This window comes from Dromaius novaehollandiae, chromosome 6 (genome assembly GCF_036370855.1).
Source record: "Dromaius novaehollandiae isolate bDroNov1 chromosome 6, bDroNov1.hap1, whole genome shotgun sequence".
Taxonomy (NCBI): domain Eukaryota; kingdom Metazoa; phylum Chordata; class Aves; order Casuariiformes; family Dromaiidae; genus Dromaius; species Dromaius novaehollandiae.
In genome coordinates, this window is record NC_088103.1 from 42968596 (window position 1) to 42988367 (window position 19772).

Here is a 19772-nt window from a genome sequence, read left to right on the forward strand (position 1 = left end):
GTGGGGGATGGCCGAGCTCTTGGACTCCCCGGGTGTCGACCCGCCTGTAGTCAGGGCCGGGGTCGCGGGGCCTTTGTGCCCAGCTGGCAGCTTGCTCGGGGTGACCGGCCTGTGAGTGGGGCCTAGGTCCGAGTGGCCCCGACGCTGAGAAGAGGAGCCTCCCGCGGGCCCAGGGCTGCCCTGTGACTCGGGGACTGGCTGGGGTGCCGAGGGCTGTGCTGTCCAGCCGGTGGCGCGAGCCGCCTGTAGGCAGGGGTGAAGTCTCTTTGGCCACCGCTGGTCATGGCCAGCTACGGGTGCCCAGAGTGCCAGCCTCCCAGCCACGCTTCAGCACCGCCCTCGGGCATCCCGCAGCCCCAGCTGCGGTGCAGGCGGCCGGACACCTGCTGTCCCGAAGACGGGCCAGTCGAGTCGGCAGCAGTTGCTGGTGAGTTTTGCCAGGGGCTGGGGGGCTGGGGGTCGGGGGCTGGGGCCGTTGCTCTTGGCTGCCTTGGCTGCCCTTGCTCCCCTGCAAAGTCCTGCTTGCGAGCGATGTCATTACTCTCCCTTTTTTGCTCTTTTTACTGCATGCCCCTTGTTCCACGTCATGCTTTGTCTTGCACTTTCTTTCCCAGGTTCACAACACCAGGAATTGTACCCCCAGGCCTCAAGTCTCCTGCTCAACCCTGCAGTGGCAGGCACCAGGTGCCGGTAAGGTGGGCAAGAATGGGCTGGCCAGTCAAAGCTTTCCCCGGCCCTTTGCCTTGGCGACATGCTGACTTCTACGCAATAATTGCCAGATCATGTGTTTGTGGTCTCTCTCTGTCTTGCTCGCTCGCAGCACCTGCTCCAGATGCGGAAGCAAGTGGGGAAGAAGATCCTGCCCTGCAATACGGATAGCTCTGATTACTCTCAGCTCCAGAGTCTCGAAGAACAGCTCCCTTCTGGGTCTTTAGAAAGCTTCTGCCTGCACACTTCTGGCAGGGAGAACAGAGATTTCCCCGTGGCATACACTTTGCAAATTTCAAACCCACCTCTGCTTGAATTCCTGCCAACAAAATTGCACTACACATGCAATTTTAGCTTTGTGCCAGTCACTGGAGTGTTTTGGCTGTGGTGAGGACACAGGTGGTGGTGGGAGCAGAATGCGTAAGGCGGACTTTCAGGGAGAACCTGAGCTTTTTTGTTCAGGAGTTTGCTGATGTTGCATTCTGACTGTGACAGTTTTCCAGCAGGAGTTGGTCAGACTAACACTGCAGGAAGAGTGGCTTATTTTGCGAAGGCTTGCCTATGAGGTGCAGTATGGGAAGTGGGAGAGCAGTTTAGTGCGAATGGATGAAATCTGGGCAGGTTGTAGGTAGGTTTTGAGCAGGTTGTAGGTGCCCGTTAGGTGCAGCGTAGAGGGCAAAGTTGACTTGGTGTGTGTGGTGCAATGGGATTGGTGTGGAAAGCTGCTCAGAGGTGGGTTTTGCGAGTGACGCCAAGATCCACGACCCAGCTGCCTACTTCAGGCCTTTTTCCTCTGCCTACCTGGGCTGAGGAGGGCCGTGCAGAGCTGCACTGTTACCGGGTCCCACAGGAGTGGACCAGTGCCGGCTCGAACCAAGGCAAATTCCCGAAAAACCGTAACGAAGGGGGAGAAGATCTGGAGCTGAATCAGAACATAGACCACTGTGCAAAGGGGCCACGCTTCAACAGCCAACTACCCCACACTTGGAAGACGGTGGCCCAACACTGGGTGTGTGCGTCACCGTGAGAGTAAGTTGCCTCTTGGGGTGTTTGAATGGGGCTGGTGTTTGGGCTTTTGCAATTTGCTCGTGGTGGTTCTGATCACACTCGCCCTCTTTCCTTCTGCTCTCAGTTGCAGGAGCAGCTGCAGGAGAAGGCCTGGATGGAGGGAGTGGCCAAGGCAAGGTACACTTATGGGGCTTGGGGAGGCGGGAGCAGGAAGAAAGAGTCGGATCGTACCGGCGTGTAGTGTTCTGGAGCTGGTACAGGTCAGCCGCGTGCATGTAACCCCTGTGCCCATCATTTCTCCATTGCAGCGGCTCTCAGAGAAGAAAGAAGAGGAAGTCCATAGTGAGCTTGAAAAGCCAAAGAGGAAGATTTGAAGGCTGAACGGGGGGGGCCTCAAGAGGGGGCAAGAAGAGAGGAAGGAGAGCGGAAGAGCGGAAGACTGAAGCGGAGGGAAGAGCAAGGCACTCTGGGCACAGGGACCTCCCTGTAAGCAGGGCTCAGGTCCGCTGAGAGCATCGCTGGCACTGTTGGTGCCCTTTGTTACTTTGCGCTGGGCGCCCTGCCTGCAGCCAGGGCTCGGGTCTTTGATGTTTCTTGGTGGCCTTTTTGCCACGTGGCTCCTTCAGCTGCCTGGGGAGAGTGACGACCCTGTAAGGAGGGTGAGAGGCGCTCTCCCCTCACCCGCGGGGGAACTTGAGCTCTCTGGACCCCCTTCCCACCCTGTAAGCAGGGGTGGGCCCCTCGCCCCGCGGCTTTCCGCCTGCTGACAACCTGGCCAGCGTGACGGCCCCGTAAGCGGGGTGTCTGTCACAGCATCTGCCTTTGGGCAAGCTCTGAGGCGCCTGGTGATGGTGAGGGCTCTGGCCTCCGTGCGAGCTGGGGGCAAGTCGGAGCCTCTCTCGTGCTCGTGGGTGAGCGTCTGGGGGCGTTGATCTCGGCTGCCCTGGGTCCTCTTGCCCTCCTGGAAAGTCATGTTTGCGTGCGTGTGCGCGTGTTGGTGTGCGTGCCTGGGGGTGAGTGAGTGAGCGAGCTTGCGCTTAGGCTCCATGTGCTAATACTGCAGCGTACCTAACCTACACTTCCCAGGAGAGCAAGCGGAAGTCTGGGTGCAGCAGGAGCTCGATGCTGCCTGGTGCCCTGCGTCGCGGGAGAGCCCAGGCCTGGCCCTGGCTGCCGGAGGGCAGAGTTAAGCCACTCACAAAGGCGGTGGGCGGTGCGACCTGCCCGTAGTGAGGGCCTAGGTCTCTGCCGGCATGGCGCTCTGTCCTGCTGGCAGGCTGGCCAGCGTGACAAGCCTGTGAGCAGGGCGAGCGTCACGAGCTGTGGAGCCCCGTGTCACCCGGAGCAGCTTGCCCTCCCCGTAAGTGGGGGCCGGGGTGCCGGCACAGGAGTGCGGCCTGCTGCTGTAGCCAGCAACGAGGAATGACCCCTCCCTGCCCCTTTAGAAGAGGGCAGGTTGAGGAAGCGCTCTGCAAGAGGGGCCGGCGCAGGACAGCCTGCCGCCTGTTCTCCTGGTGGGACCTGCCCGCGGCCGGGGCTGAGGCGGGTGCCTGGGCTCCCGAAGACGAGGCGTTGTGCGTCAGCCAGCACGGCCAGCCCGTAAGCGGGGCGTGGCTGAGAGCCCGCCGCTTTGGAGGGCTTGGCGCTAGTGCGGAGCGGTGAGGGTGAGCGCCCTGTAAGGAGGGCTCCGCTGCCGGGCTGTGGAGAGTCATTCCTGTTGCTGTGGGGGACGGCCGAGCTCTTGGACTCCCCGGGTGTCGACCCGCCTGTAGTCAGGGCCGGGGTCGCGGGGCCTTTGTGCCCAGCTGGCAGCTTGCTCGGGGTGACCGGCCTGTGAGTGGGGCCTAGGTCCGAGTGGCCCCGACGCTGAGAAGAGGAGCCTCCCGCGGGCCCAGGGCTGCCCTGTGACTCGGGGACTGGCTGGGGTGCCGAGGGCTGTGCTGTCCAGCCGGTGGCGCGAGCCGCCTGTAGGCAGGGGTGAAGTCTCTTTGGCCACCGCTGGTCATGGCCAGCTACGGGTGCCCAGAGTGCCAGCCTCCCAGCCACGCTTCAGCACCGCCCTCGGGCATCCCGCAGCCCCAGCTGCGGTGCAGGCGGCCGGACACCTGCTGTCCCGAAGACGGGCCAGTCGAGTCGGCAGCAGTTGCTGGTGAGTTTTGCCAGGGGCTGGGGGGCTGGGGGTCGGGGGCTGGGGCCGTTGCTCTTGGCTGCCTTGGCTGCCCTTGCTCCCCTGCAAAGTCCTGCTTGCGAGCGATGTCATTACTCTCCCTTTTTTGCTCTTTTTACTGCATGCCCCTTGTTCCACGTCATGCTTTGTCTTGCACTTTCTTTCCCAGGTTCACAACACCAGGAATTGTACCCCCAGGCCTCAAGTCTCCTGCTCAACCCTGCAGTGGCAGGCACCAGGTGCCGGTAAGGTGGGCAAGAATGGGCTGGCCAGTCAAAGCTTTCCCCGGCCCTTTGCCTTGGCGACATGCTGACTTCTACGCAATAATTGCCAGATCATGTGTTTGTGGTCTCTCTCTGTCTTGCTCGCTCGCAGCACCTGCTCCAGATGCGGAAGCAAGTGGGGAAGAAGATCCTGCCCTGCAATACGGATAGCTCTGATTACTCTCAGCTCCAGAGTCTCGAAGAACAGCTCCCTTCTGGGTCTTTAGAAAGCTTCTGCCTGCACACTTCTGGCAGGGAGAACAGAGATTTCCCCGTGGCATACACTTTGCAAATTTCAAACCCACCTCTGCTTGAATTCCTGCCAACAAAATTGCACTACACATGCAATTTTAGCTTTGTGCCAGTCACTGGAGTGTTTTGGCTGTGGTGAGGACACAGGTGGTGGTGGGAGCAGAATGCGTAAGGCGGACTTTCAGGGAGAACCTGAGCTTTTTTGTTCAGGAGTTTGCTGATGTTGCATTCTGACTGTGACAGTTTTCCAGCAGGAGTTGGTCAGACTAACACTGCAGGAAGAGTGGCTTATTTTGCGAAGGCTTGCCTATGAGGTGCAGTATGGGAAGTGGGAGAGCAGTTTAGTGCGAATGGATGAAATCTGGGCAGGTTGTAGGTAGGTTTTGAGCAGGTTGTAGGTGCCCGTTAGGTGCAGCGTAGAGGGCAAAGTTGACTTGGTGTGTGTGGTGCAATGGGATTGGTGTGGAAAGCTGCTCAGAGGTGGGTTTTGCGAGTGACGCCAAGATCCACGACCCAGCTGCCTACTTCAGGCCTTTTTCCTCTGCCTACCTGGGCTGAGGAGGGCCGTGCAGAGCTGCACTGTTACCGGGTCCCACAGGAGTGGACCAGTGCCGGCTCGAACCAAGGCAAATTCCCGAAAAACCGTAACGAAGGGGGAGAAGATCTGGAGCTGAGTCAGAACATAGACCACTGTGCAAAGGGGCCACGCTTCAACAGCCAACTACCCCACACTTGGAAGACGGTGGCCCAACACTGGGTGTGTGCGTCACCGTGAGAGTAAGTTGCCTCTTGGGGTGTTTGAATGGGGCTGGTGTTTGGGCTTTTGCAATTTGCTCGTGGTGGTTCTGATCACACTCGCCCTCTTTCCTTCTGCTCTCAGTTGCAGGAGCAGCTGCAGGAGAAGGCCTGGATGGAGGGAGTGGCCAAGGCAAGGTACGCTTATGGGGCTTGGGGAGGCGGGAGCAGGAAGAAAGAGTCGGATCGTACCGGCGTGTAGTGTTCTGGAGCTGGTACAGGTCAGCCGCGTGCATGTAACCCCTGTGCCCATCATTTCTCCATTGCAGCGGCTCTCAGAGAAGAAAGAAGAGGAAGTCCATAGTGAGCTTGAAAAGCCAAAGAGGAAGATTTGAAGGCTGAACGGGGGGGGCCTCAAGAGGGGGCAAGAAGAGAGGAAGGAGAGCGGAAGAGCGGAAGACTGAAGCGGAGGGAAGAGCAAGGCACTCTGGGCACAGGGACCTCCCTGTAAGCAGGGCTCAGGTCCGCTGAGAGCATCGCTGGCACTGTTGGTGCCCTTTGTTACTTTGCGCTGGGCGCCCTGCCTGCAGCCAGGGCTCGGGTCTTTGATGTTTCTTGGTGGCCTTTTTGCCACGTGGCTCCTTCAGCTGCCTGGGGAGAGTGACGACCCTGTAAGGAGGGTGAGAGGCGCTCTCCCCTCACCCGCGGGGGAACTTGAGCTCTCTGGACCCCCTTCCCACCCTGTAAGCAGGGGTGGGCCCCTCGCCCCGCGGCTTTCCGCCTGCTGACAACCTGGCCAGCGTGACGGCCCCGTAAGCGGGGTGTCTGTCACAGCATCTGCCTTTGGGCAAGCTCTGAGGCGCCTGGTGATGGTGAGGGCTCTGGCCTCCGTGCGAGCTGGGGGCAAGTCGGAGCCTCTCTCGTGCTCGTGGGTGAGCGTCTGGGGGCGTTGATCTCGGCTGCCCTGGGTCCTCTTGCCCTCCTGGAAAGTCATGTTTGCGTGCGTGTGCGCGTGTTGGTGTGCGTGCCTGGGGGTGAGTGAGTGAGCGAGCTTGCGCTTAGGCTCCATGTGCTAATACTGCAGCGTACCTAACCTACACTTCCCAGGAGAGCAAGCGGAAGTCTGGGTGCAGCAGGAGCTCGATGCTGCCTGGTGCCCTGCGTCGCGGGAGAGCCCAGGCCTGGCCCTGGCTGCCGGAGGGCAGAGTTAAGCCACTCACAAAGGCGGTGGGCGGTGCGACCTGCCCGTAGTGAGGGCCTAGGTCTCTGCCGGCATGGCGCTCTGTCCTGCTGGCAGGCTGGCCAGCGTGACAAGCCTGTGAGCAGGGCGAGCGTCACGAGCTGTGGAGCCCCGTGTCACCCGGAGCAGCTTGCCCTCCCCGTAAGTGGGGGCCGGGGTGCCGGCACAGGAGTGCGGCCTGCTGCTGTAGCCAGCAACGAGGAATGACCCCTCCCTGCCCCTTTAGAAGAGGGCAGGTTGAGGAAGCGCTCTGCAAGAGGGGCCGGCGCAGGACAGCCTGCCGCCTGTTCTCCTGGTGGGACCTGCCCGCGGCCGGGGCTGAGGCGGGTGCCTGGGCTCCCGAAGACGAGGCGTTGTGCGTCAGCCAGCACGGCCAGCCCGTAAGCGGGGCGTGGCTGAGAGCCCGCCGCTTTGGAGGGCTTGGCGCTAGTGCGGAGCGGTGAGGGTGAGCGCCCTGTAAGGAGGGCTCCGCTGCCGGGCTGTGGAGAGTCATTCCTGTTGCTGTGGGGGACGGCCGAGCTCTTGGACTCCCCGGGTGTCGACCCGCCTGTAGTCAGGGCCGGGGTCGCGGGGCCTTTGTGCCCAGCTGGCAGCTTGCTCGGGGTGACCGGCCTGTGAGTGGGGCCTAGGTCCGAGTGGCCCCGACGCTGAGAAGAGGAGCCTCCCGCGGGCCCAGGGCTGCCCTGTGACTCGGGGACTGGCTGGGGTGCCGAGGGCTGTGCTGTCCAGCCGGTGGCGCGAGCCGCCTGTAGGCAGGGGTGAAGTCTCTTTGGCCACCGCTGGTCATGGCCAGCTACGGGTGCCCAGAGTGCCAGCCTCCCAGCCACGCTTCAGCACCGCCCTCGGGCATCCCGCAGCCCCAGCTGCGGTGCAGGCGGCCGGACACCTGCTGTCCCGAAGACGGGCCAGTCGAGTCGGCAGCAGTTGCTGGTGAGTTTTGCCAGGGGCTGGGGGGCTGGGGGTCGGGGGCTGGGGCCGTTGCTCTTGGCTGCCTTGGCTGCCCTTGCTCCCCTGCAAAGTCCTGCTTGCGAGCGATGTCATTACTCTCCCTTTTTTGCTCTTTTTACTGCATGCCCCTTGTTCCACGTCATGCTTTGTCTTGCACTTTCTTTCCCAGGTTCACAACACCAGGAATTGTACCCCCAGGCCTCAAGTCTCCTGCTCAACCCTGCAGTGGCAGGCACCAGGTGCCGGTAAGGTGGGCAAGAATGGGCTGGCCAGTCAAAGCTTTCCCCGGCCCTTTGCCTTGGCGACATGCTGACTTCTACGCAATAATTGCCAGATCATGTGTTTGTGGTCTCTCTCTGTCTTGCTCGCTCGCAGCACCTGCTCCAGATGCGGAAGCAAGTGGGGAAGAAGATCCTGCCCTGCAATACGGATAGCTCTGATTACTCTCAGCTCCAGAGTCTCGAAGAACAGCTCCCTTCTGGGTCTTTAGAAAGCTTCTGCCTGCACACTTCTGGCAGGGAGAACAGAGATTTCCCCGTGGCATACACTTTGCAAATTTCAAACCCACCTCTGCTTGAATTCCTGCCAACAAAATTGCACTACACATGCAATTTTAGCTTTGTGCCAGTCACTGGAGTGTTTTGGCTGTGGTGAGGACACAGGTGGTGGTGGGAGCAGAATGCGTAAGGCGGACTTTCAGGGAGAACCTGAGCTTTTTTGTTCAGGAGTTTGCTGATGTTGCATTCTGACTGTGACAGTTTTCCAGCAGGAGTTGGTCAGACTAACACTGCAGGAAGAGTGGCTTATTTTGCGAAGGCTTGCCTATGAGGTGCAGTATGGGAAGTGGGAGAGCAGTTTAGTGCGAATGGATGAAATCTGGGCAGGTTGTAGGTAGGTTTTGAGCAGGTTGTAGGTGCCCGTTAGGTGCAGCGTAGAGGGCAAAGTTGACTTGGTGTGTGTGGTGCAATGGGATTGGTGTGGAAAGCTGCTCAGAGGTGGGTTTTGCGAGTGACGCCAAGATCCACGACCCAGCTGCCTACTTCAGGCCTTTTTCCTCTGCCTACCTGGGCTGAGGAGGGCCGTGCAGAGCTGCACTGTTACCGGGTCCCACAGGAGTGGACCAGTGCCGGCTCGAACCAAGGCAAATTCCCGAAAAACCGTAACGAAGGGGGAGAAGATCTGGAGCTGAGTCAGAACATAGACCACTGTGCAAAGGGGCCACGCTTCAACAGCCAACTACCCCACACTTGGAAGACGGTGGCCCAACACTGGGTGTGTGCGTCACCGTGAGAGTAAGTTGCCTCTTGGGGTGTTTGAATGGGGCTGGTGTTTGGGCTTTTGCAATTTGCTCGTGGTGGTTCTGATCACACTCGCCCTCTTTCCTTCTGCTCTCAGTTGCAGGAGCAGCTGCAGGAGAAGGCCTGGATGGAGGGAGTGGCCAAGGCAAGGTACGCTTATGGGGCTTGGGGAGGCGGGAGCAGGAAGAAAGAGTCGGATCGTACCGGCGTGTAGTGTTCTGGAGCTGGTACAGGTCAGCCGCGTGCATGTAACCCCTGTGCCCATCATTTCTCCATTGCAGCGGCTCTCAGAGAAGAAAGAAGAGGAAGTCCATAGTGAGCTTGAAAAGCCAAAGAGGAAGATTTGAAGGCTGAACGGGGGGGGCCTCAAGAGGGGGCAAGAAGAGAGGAAGGAGAGCGGAAGAGCGGAAGACTGAAGCGGAGGGAAGAGCAAGGCACTCTGGGCACAGGGACCTCCCTGTAAGCAGGGCTCAGGTCCGCTGAGAGCATCGCTGGCACTGTTGGTGCCCTTTGTTACTTTGCGCTGGGCGCCCTGCCTGCAGCCAGGGCTCGGGTCTTTGATGTTTCTTGGTGGCCTTTTTGCCACGTGGCTCCTTCAGCTGCCTGGGGAGAGTGACGACCCTGTAAGGAGGGTGAGAGGCGCTCTCCCCTCACCCGCGGGGGAACTTGAGCTCTCTGGACCCCCTTCCCACCCTGTAAGCAGGGGTGGGCCCCTCGCCCCGCGGCTTTCCGCCTGCTGACAACCTGGCCAGCGTGACGGCCCCGTAAGCGGGGTGTCTGTCACAGCATCTGCCTTTGGGCAAGCTCTGAGGCGCCTGGTGATGGTGAGGGCTCTGGCCTCCGTGCGAGCTGGGGGCAAGTCGGAGCCTCTCTCGTGCTCGTGGGTGAGCGTCTGGGGGCGTTGATCTCGGCTGCCCTGGGTCCTCTTGCCCTCCTGGAAAGTCATGTTTGCGTGCGTGTGCGCGTGTTGGTGTGCGTGCCTGGGGGTGAGTGAGTGAGCGAGCTTGCGCTTAGGCTCCATGTGCTAATACTGCAGCGTACCTAACCTACACTTCCCAGGAGAGCAAGCGGAAGTCTGGGTGCAGCAGGAGCTCGATGCTGCCTGGTGCCCTGCGTCGCGGGAGAGCCCAGGCCTGGCCCTGGCTGCCGGAGGGCAGAGTTAAGCCACTCACAAAGGCGGTGGGCGGTGCGACCTGCCCGTAGTGAGGGCCTAGGTCTCTGCCGGCATGGCGCTCTGTCCTGCTGGCAGGCTGGCCAGCGTGACAAGCCTGTGAGCAGGGCGAGCGTCACGAGCTGTGGAGCCCCGTGTCACCCGGAGCAGCTTGCCCTCCCCGTAAGTGGGGGCCGGGGTGCCGGCACAGGAGTGCGGCCTGCTGCTGTAGCCAGCAACGAGGAATGACCCCTCCCTGCCCCTTTAGAAGAGGGCAGGTTGAGGAAGCGCTCTGCAAGAGGGGCCGGCGCAGGACAGCCTGCCGCCTGTTCTCCTGGTGGGACCTGCCCGCGGCCGGGGCTGAGGCGGGTGCCTGGGCTCCCGAAGACGAGGCGTTGTGCGTCAGCCAGCACGGCCAGCCCGTAAGCGGGGCGTGGCTGAGAGCCCGCCGCTTTGGAGGGCTTGGCGCTAGTGCGGAGCGGTGAGGGTGAGCGCCCTGTAAGGAGGGCTCCGCTGCCGGGCTGTGGAGAGTCATTCCTGTTGCTGTGGGGGACGGCCGAGCTCTTGGACTCCCCGGGTGTCGACCCGCCTGTAGTCAGGGCCGGGGTCGCGGGGCCTTTGTGCCCAGCTGGCAGCTTGCTCGGGGTGACCGGCCTGTGAGTGGGGCCTAGGTCCGAGTGGCCCCGACGCTGAGAAGAGGAGCCTCCCGCGGGCCCAGGGCTGCCCTGTGACTCGGGGACTGGCTGGGGTGCCGAGGGCTGTGCTGTCCAGCCGGTGGCGCGAGCCGCCTGTAGGCAGGGGTGAAGTCTCTTTGGCCACCGCTGGTCATGGCCAGCTACGGGTGCCCAGAGTGCCAGCCTCCCAGCCACGCTTCAGCACCGCCCTCGGGCATCCCGCAGCCCCAGCTGCGGTGCAGGCGGCCGGACACCTGCTGTCCCGAAGACGGGCCAGTCGAGTCGGCAGCAGTTGCTGGTGAGTTTTGCCAGGGGCTGGGGGGCTGGGGGGCTGGGGGTCGGGGGCTGGGGCCGTTGCTCTTGGCTGCCTTGGCTGCCCTTGCTCCCCTGCAAAGTCCTGCTTGCGAGCGATGTCATTACTCTCCCTTTTTTGCTCTTTTTACTGCATGCCCCTTGTTCCACGTCATGCTTTGTCTTGCACTTTCTTTCCCAGGTTCACAACACCAGGAATTGTACCCCCAGGCCTCAAGTCTCCTGCTCAACCCTGCAGTGGCAGGCACCAGGTGCCGGTAAGGTGGGCAAGAATGGGCTGGCCAGTCAAAGCTTTCCCCGGCCCTTTGCCTTGGCGACATGCTGACTTCTACGCAATAATTGCCAGATCATGTGTTTGTGGTCTCTCTCTGTCTTGCTCGCTCGCAGCACCTGCTCCAGATGCGGAAGCAAGTGGGGAAGAAGATCCTGCCCTGCAATACGGATAGCTCTGATTACTCTCAGCTCCAGAGTCTCGAAGAACAGCTCCCTTCTGGGTCTTTAGAAAGCTTCTGCCTGCACACTTCTGGCAGGGAGAACAGAGATTTCCCCGTGGCATACACTTTGCAAATTTCAAACCCACCTCTGCTTGAATTCCTGCCAACAAAATTGCACTACACATGCAATTTTAGCTTTGTGCCAGTCACTGGAGTGTTTTGGCTGTGGTGAGGACACAGGTGGTGGTGGGAGCAGAATGCGTAAGGCGGACTTTCAGGGAGAACCTGAGCTTTTTTGTTCAGGAGTTTGCTGATGTTGCATTCTGACTGTGACAGTTTTCCAGCAGGAGTTGGTCAGACTAACACTGCAGGAAGAGTGGCTTATTTTGCGAAGGCTTGCCTATGAGGTGCAGTATGGGAAGTGGGAGAGCAGTTTAGTGCGAATGGATGAAATCTGGGCAGGTTGTAGGTAGGTTTTGAGCAGGTTGTAGGTGCCCGTTAGGTGCAGCGTAGAGGGCAAAGTTGACTTGGTGTGTGTGGTGCAATGGGATTGGTGTGGAAAGCTGCTCAGAGGTGGGTTTTGCGAGTGACGCCAAGATCCACGACCCAGCTGCCTACTTCAGGCCTTTTTCCTCTGCCTACCTGGGCTGAGGAGGGCCGTGCAGAGCTGCACTGTTACCGGGTCCCACAGGAGTGGACCAGTGCCGGCTCGAACCAAGGCAAATTCCCGAAAAACCGTAACGAAGGGGGAGAAGATCTGGAGCTGAATCAGAACATAGACCACTGTGCAAAGGGGCCACGCTTCAACAGCCAACTACCCCACACTTGGAAGACGGTGGCCCAACACTGGGTGTGTGCGTCACCGTGAGAGTAAGTTGCCTCTTGGGGTGTTTGAATGGGGCTGGTGTTTGGGCTTTTGCAATTTGCTCGTGGTGGTTCTGATCACACTCGCCCTCTTTCCTTCTGCTCTCAGTTGCAGGAGCAGCTGCAGGAGAAGGCCTGGATGGAGGGAGTGGCCAAGGCAAGGTACACTTATGGGGCTTGGGGAGGCGGGAGCAGGAAGAAAGAGTCGGATCGTACCGGCGTGTAGTGTTCTGGAGCTGGTACAGGTCAGCCGCGTGCATGTAACCCCTGTGCCCATCATTTCTCCATTGCAGCGGCTCTCAGAGAAGAAAGAAGAGGAAGTCCATAGTGAGCTTGAAAAGCCAAAGAGGAAGATTTGAAGGCTGAACGGGGGGGGCCTCAAGAGGGGGCAAGAAGAGAGGAAGGAGAGCGGAAGAGCGGAAGACTGAAGCGGAGGGAAGAGCAAGGCACTCTGGGCACAGGGACCTCCCTGTAAGCAGGGCTCAGGTCCGCTGAGAGCATCGCTGGCACTGTTGGTGCCCTTTGTTACTTTGCGCTGGGCGCCCTGCCTGCAGCCAGGGCTCGGGTCTTTGATGTTTCTTGGTGGCCTTTTTGCCACGTGGCTCCTTCAGCTGCCTGGGGAGAGTGACGACCCTGTAAGGAGGGTGAGAGGCGCTCTCCCCTCACCCGCGGGGGAACTTGAGCTCTCTGGACCCCCTTCCCACCCTGTAAGCAGGGGTGGGCCCCTCGCCCCGCGGCTTTCCGCCTGCTGACAACCTGGCCAGCGTGACGGCCCCGTAAGCGGGGTGTCTGTCACAGCATCTGCCTTTGGGCAAGCTCTGAGGCGCCTGGTGATGGTGAGGGCTCTGGCCTCCGTGCGAGCTGGGGGCAAGTCGGAGCCTCTCTCGTGCTCGTGGGTGAGCGTCTGGGGGCGTTGATCTCGGCTGCCCTGGGTCCTCTTGCCCTCCTGGAAAGTCATGTTTGCGTGCGTGTGCGCGTGTTGGTGTGCGTGCCTGGGGGTGAGTGAGTGAGCGAGCTTGCGCTTAGGCTCCATGTGCTAATACTGCAGCGTACCTAACCTACACTTCCCAGGAGAGCAAGCGGAAGTCTGGGTGCAGCAGGAGCTCGATGCTGCCTGGTGCCCTGCGTCGCGGGAGAGCCCAGGCCTGGCCCTGGCTGCCGGAGGGCAGAGTTAAGCCACTCACAAAGGCGGTGGGCGGTGCGACCTGCCCGTAGTGAGGGCCTAGGTCTCTGCCGGCATGGCGCTCTGTCCTGCTGGCAGGCTGGCCAGCGTGACAAGCCTGTGAGCAGGGCGAGCGTCACGAGCTGTGGAGCCCCGTGTCACCCGGAGCAGCTTGCCCTCCCCGTAAGTGGGGGCCGGGGTGCCGGCACAGGAGTGCGGCCTGCTGCTGTAGCCAGCAACGAGGAATGACCCCTCCCTGCCCCTTTAGAAGAGGGCAGGTTGAGGAAGCGCTCTGCAAGAGGGGCCGGCGCAGGACAGCCTGCCGCCTGTTCTCCTGGTGGGACCTGCCCGCGGCCGGGGCTGAGGCGGGTGCCTGGGCTCCCGAAGACGAGGCGTTGTGCGTCAGCCAGCACGGCCAGCCCGTAAGCGGGGCGTGGCTGAGAGCCCGCCGCTTTGGAGGGCTTGGCGCTAGTGCGGAGCGGTGAGGGTGAGCGCCCTGTAAGGAGGGCTCCGCTGCCGGGCTGTGGAGAGTCATTCCTGTTGCTGTGGGGGACGGCCGAGCTCTTGGACTCCCCGGGTGTCGACCCGCCTGTAGTCAGGGCCGGGGTCGCGGGGCCTTTGTGCCCAGCTGGCAGCTTGCTCGGGGTGACCGGCCTGTGAGTGGGGCCTAGGTCCGAGTGGCCCCGACGCTGAGAAGAGGAGCCTCCCGCGGGCCCAGGGCTGCCCTGTGACTCGGGGACTGGCTGGGGTGCCGAGGGCTGTGCTGTCCAGCCGGTGGCGCGAGCCGCCTGTAGGCAGGGGTGAAGTCTCTTTGGCCACCGCTGGTCATGGCCAGCTACGGGTGCCCAGAGTGCCAGCCTCCCAGCCACGCTTCAGCACCGCCCTCGGGCATCCCGCAGCCCCAGCTGCGGTGCAGGCGGCCGGACACCTGCTGTCCCGAAGACGGGCCAGTCGAGTCGGCAGCAGTTGCTGGTGAGTTTTGCCGGGGCATGCGTGGGGTGGGGCGGGGGATAAGGGGAGATTGGTCTGTTGCTCTCAGCTGCCCTGGGTGCTCTTCCTCCACTGGAAAGTTCTGTCTGTGTGCGGCCGTGTCCGTGTGTTTGCATGCGTGCCTTTCGTGGAGTGAGCCTGTCCTTGTCGTCAGGGTTTTATTTTGGGTCTTTTTCCATTTGTCTTAAATTCTTTGCCTGACAACCTGTGACTTTTTTTCTGTGACCTACTCCCTGATTTGTGATTTTTTTTCATTCATTGCTTTTTGTCTTTTTTTCTCTCCTTTATCTCAGTCCCTCTTCTTTGTCCTTGTTCCTTCATCCTGTAAACAAGAATGACATATTTTCCGTCACATTTTCACACTGTTCACTGTATTTTCAGGTGCTCAGACTGTGGTGATTTTCACTCTTTTCTCTTAGGCCTGCTGTGGAAGGCAGAAGATTCTTTTTGAGCAGGACAGAATTTATGAATTAATAGAAGCTTCCCCTTGTCCTGGATTTTCTGGATGTTGACTGTTACCCTGCTGTTCATTTTCAGCTTCTTTGTTTACCTGTCTAATTTGCTTTGTGCAGTGATTTCAAGAGTACACTTCCAGATTCCTCTTCTAGAAATATATCCTGTGTAGTTATAGTTCTGGCAAATGGGACATCACAATAAAAGGGGAGAGGGTGACATAAATCTGAAGTAGGCTTCCAGGCAGTCTGTAGGTTGGGGTTAACCCTGTGCTGGAGTAGGCATTTTGATTAGGCAAACCTTGTCTTTTTCAGCACCTGAACAGATGGCAAAACAACTGGACTAGAAGATCCTTCCAACCAATGCAGCGACTATGGAGTACTTTCAGCTTCACGGTACTGAAGAGCATTTCCTTTTGTGTCTTTACACAACTTCTGCAGGTACGTCTCCCAGTGAGAACACTGGTTATTTAATAAATGCCATGTAAAACTATCGGTTGTACACTTAGCGACTTTCAAACCCAATTCTGCTTTAATTCACATCAACAAAATTGCACTGCACAATTGCACCAATTACTGGAGAGCTTTGCTTGTGTACATAGTGTGTCTTTGCAAATAGGGTAAAGTGAAGGCTCTGTGAGAATGTGAAAGTTTCTATGTAGAAGTTTGTTTATGGTGTAGGTATTACTGGGCATGATTTCATGCAGGATTTTGATGGTGAAGTGTTATTGAGGGTGATTTCGTGTAGGAGTTTGGTGATGGTGAAGTATTGTCGTGGATGATTTCGTGTAGGAGTTTGGTGATGGTGGAGTGTTGTGGATGATTTTGTGTAGGAGTTTGATGGTAGTTTATTTTGTGATGGCTTGTCCTTAAAGTACAATGTGGAAAGTAGGTCTCTAGTGTGAACAGATGGAAACTGAACACTTTGTAGGGAACTGCTGGGTGCAGCATAGAGGACAAAATTGAAGTTGACTGTGTGGTGTAATTGGACTGTTGTGGAAAGCTAATTTGAAGTTGGGTTTTGAAAGTGATCCAAAGACTCAAGACCTAGCTGGCTACTTCAGCCCTTTTTTCTGTCTAACTGGGCTGGGGGAGGGGGCTATGCATAAATGAAGTATTACCAGGCACCTCACTGCACTCCCAAATTTCAGCAAATTCAAGAAAAACTGTAATGATTCAAGAATGATATGGTCTTGAGCAATTAACACCTATTAAAGCAAGCGTGAGTTCTCCTCAGTCCAGAGAAGACTGAGGTAAAAGTGCCAGTTTCTCTCTTAAATTAATCACAAGTCTCATTCCATTACATGGTATTGTAAGTTATCAAAATTAATTACATATTAAAATAACATGGTAAGAATTAAGTCATTTTAAGTTCAAAAAGATGTTAGAGCTTGTCTTAGCTAAACAAGAAGGAAAGCAAAACACCTGTAAACTTTGTAGTGAAAATGAAATAAAAACTGCCTTGTCATGACTTTTGAGAGTATTTAATGTGATCCCTTCCCTTCTAAGACCCTGTATAAAGTCTTTCAGAAAGTCCTTCTCCCATCTTTAACTAAAGAAGAAGAAATTGAATAAGTGTTTGTTTATTTTGGTATGAAACCTGAATTACATTCCTCTGCTTCCAATCTCAAGCTACCACTTTCTCCCACAGAAAAAAGCACATGAGGGTGGTGTCTTTCTGGGGAGAGGTAAGTGTGCATTTGGGAAGTGGGAAAGAGTGTGCCACTGGGAGAGGAGCCCTGAGTTGGAAGGACTAGGAGTGCCCTGGCATTGAGGTGTGGGGCACGTGAGAGAAAAGCCACCAACAACCAGGAGTGGCACTCGGTCCCCTTTTCTGAGCAGGGAGGGCATGGCTTCTGGCAGTCCTGCACAGGGGAAAGGAACTGTTTCTATCAATTTCAGCTTGAAAGCAAGCCAAAAGTTTAGCAGATGACATCAATTGCTGAAGTGGGAAAAGGGTGAAGGCTAATAGTGATATTTAAATAATAGGATAGGAGAATGTGAAGGGAGAAGGGGGGGTAATAGTCCCAGTGTGGGTAATGCCTGCACAAAATGGGAGGGGATAAAGGATTAAGGCAAAGACCATAGCAGGTGAAGAGAGAAAGGGTGGGTGTGAGGACTGCACATCCTCTTGGGAGTGCTTTACTCTGTTGCAGTCCAGATGCTCATAAATCATCCAACCTGGTGAAGCAAAATGTGCTTTCATCTCCGTATGTTGCAGCTTGCCACATAAGTAAAACTGAGATTACCTGGACATTCTCACTTTGTGCTTTTTGGAGGCTCAGTATCCAGCTGAATTCATCCATAGCCAAATTAAGAAATGACACTGAAGTGCATAGTCGTTTTCACATTGCAACCACAAATATCCCTAGTCTAATAGTCTTGTTGCCACCTTAGTCATTTCACATGGGACCAAAACTGAAACTAGTCTTGCAGGCAGACTAATGTTCTTTTTTTTAAGTCACTTGGTCACTACTTTGGCTATGCCAGTTTTATTTAGCAAATCACAAAGTTCTTTTTGTATAAAGATTGTCCCCACCCCGTTTCCTATCCAATTTGAGACCTTTGCTATGACACCATTAATGGACACAAGGACAGCTGAAACTTATAGCATAACTTTGAACAGAAGCTGCTGTTGGCGGCACTCAGATGTGCCCCTTTCTCTTTCTGTCTCCCTTCCCTCATCCTTCTGGGTATCTGACTAAGGGTCAGTTGCATTAGTATCCTTGGGCATCCCTCTGAAAATGATGAGTCCTTGAAAACTCATCACTTCCAAGTTCTATTTTTCTAGCTTGTTGCCTCTCTTAGGGGAAAAAATGAAAGGGGGGGGGGGGGGGAGACTGATTCAGGCTTTGGCAGCTCTCCTCTCACAGAAGAACATTCCACACTTTCACATTAAAGAGATTTTTAGCAATCCAGAGCAACGAGTCAAAATAAAAAACACAAATGGTTACAAAAAATTTGCCACACTCAGTAGATTTTCTGACTGATGCAAGTGGCTTAATGAAAGGTTGGTTCACTGCCTAATCTTGAGCCCAGAAAAAGACAGTACATCTTTAAGTTTAGAGTGTTACTGGCTGAACTACAGAGGATAAGATTTCCCTTAAACCTTTACCCAAGGCCTAACGATGACTCCAAAAATAACAAGTCGCCTTGAGGTTGGAAATTTCAGTTGAGAGGGATCTTGTTGATGTTCTGTAAACAATACACAAACATTCATCCAAGCGGATGGAAAATGCTTAAAAGCTACATGATGTAGTAAACAAGACCAGTCCCAAGATGGAAGTAATTTACTTAATTCTTTGCAGTGCTGCTGTCACTTCCAAGCATCTGTTAGCTGGGACTCTGCTGATAATCTATTAAACAGCTTTGGAGATGAAACTTTCTGAAAGCACAGATCACAAAGAGTTCACTGATTCCTCTACAGCAGAACAGGAAGTGGGTGGGGGAAAGGGATGAAAGGAAGAAACATACAGCTCATATTCCTTTGGCTTCAGGATGAGAGCTTTGCTCTAAAAATCTAGTAACTTAGTATTTCCTTAATGGGAAATGGCATCAAATACGTAGAGTGAGCAGCCTTGAGAGGTGTTCTGTGAGCCCTATTACATCGATTGCGTGGTAGCTTGTGATTTTACTCCAAATGGTCCTCCCTATGCCTGTGGATTTGCCATGACCATGTAGCCTGCCCAGGAGGGCCAGAAACTTGTTTCTTAATAGTGGCTAACAAAGAATAGCACAGGAAAAGTAGCACAAATGAATTTCTCATTCATTTAGAGAGCGACCTGCTCCTGTAGGAAACACTAAAATGCTGCCAGTGTGATTTGGTCATGTGTTGAGGTATAAGGGTACAACTTGTGCTGAGTTACTCAGTCTCAGTGATATAATCTATAGCACAGTGTTGCCTTTTGTCCTTTTGTTTTTTTTTTTTTTAATCAGTATCTCTTTGCTCACTAAAAGAGTGGCATCATTCTTGTCTTTTATAGTGTTTGCTATCTGGTCCATCTCTAACATTTTAGATATGCAAAAAGGGCATTTGTATGTTGTATGTACTGCTGATGTGAAAGAATGCCTAAACATACTATTCGTATCAGGGAAAAATTATGTAGTAAATACAGAATAGGAACTGAGAAAATTTTATTTGTTAGGCTGTCCCTCCAAACTGTAGCTTGAAAAAGAGCCTGAAAGGTTTTAATTTACCTATAAAGTAGTACCTTTTTTGTAGCATTGGGAGAGCTGTACTGCTGCCATTGTTAGCACAAACTTGTTCTCAAATCCCACCTCTTCCTATTAATGACACAGAAAAAATACTTGAAATCTCTGTACTCAAATGTCCACAAGCAGTGCTATCCCAAGGACATCTGAGCAAGGACTGCAAAAACAGAAACTATACTTGCCAATGCTGATACAGCTTTAGCTCTGCTCCTGCAAGCTGTCCTGCACACTGACATTTCATTATGTTGAAGTCTGGTTGGCCACTCAGATTTCCCCAGGGCTCAGCGGTCCAACCGGGCAGAATGACTTGCAGGACAAACCTGGGATTCCTTCAGGGAAACACATATTGAGGGGTTGCTGCAGCCACACTCTGGTAAGGAAATGAACAGCCAAATGCTGCTGGAATTTCTATTAAATATAATAATAATAATGGGCCCCGTGCATTTCTCAGCCAGTGTAAGGGCATCTTATTGACAAGAATTTCAGTGTACTGGGCATGTCAGGATTCTCTGTGAATGGAGTCACCGCAAAGCAGCCATGGATCAGCCTGTGATCACAAACATTATCCATAAAAGATTAGCTTTGAAATGGATTTTGCTTGAAACATAAAATGCTGGGTAACACTCCTCCTGCCCTGTTTCTACCCAATGCAGAATTGTTTTTCTCAGCTATTTTTTTTCTACTGATTCACAAGCTTGTGTAAAAAAACGAAACAAGCCTCATGAGGCCAGAGAATAACACAAATGTAGATAGGCAATATTTTTGGCTTTTAAATATTTTACTTCTGGAAAAGCCAAAACAATAGAAAAGCATGGTAGAAACAAGCTCTTAACTGCATCTATTCCTTGTGCTTGGGCTACAAAACTCAGCATGCTGGTCACTGTTTCCTTTAGGAAATGTCTT

The 19772-nt window shown here is 55.6% G+C and overlaps 1 long non-coding RNA gene across 1 annotated transcript; it reads left to right on the top strand.

Annotated features, from left to right (window-relative positions):
- On the top strand, positions 1–16123 carry LOC135328749 (uncharacterized). Its single transcript, XR_010389780.1, has 18 exons — positions 1–427; positions 615–690; positions 821–1737; positions 1841–1893; positions 2025–3865; positions 4053–4128; positions 4259–5175; positions 5279–5331; positions 5463–7303; positions 7491–7566; positions 7697–8613; positions 8717–8769; positions 8901–10741; positions 10937–11012; positions 11143–12059; positions 12163–12215; positions 12347–14187; positions 14973–16123. It is a non-coding gene; the product is annotated as an uncharacterized LOC135328749 (long non-coding RNA).
- The last annotated feature ends 3649 nt before the right edge of the window (positions 16124–19772 follow it).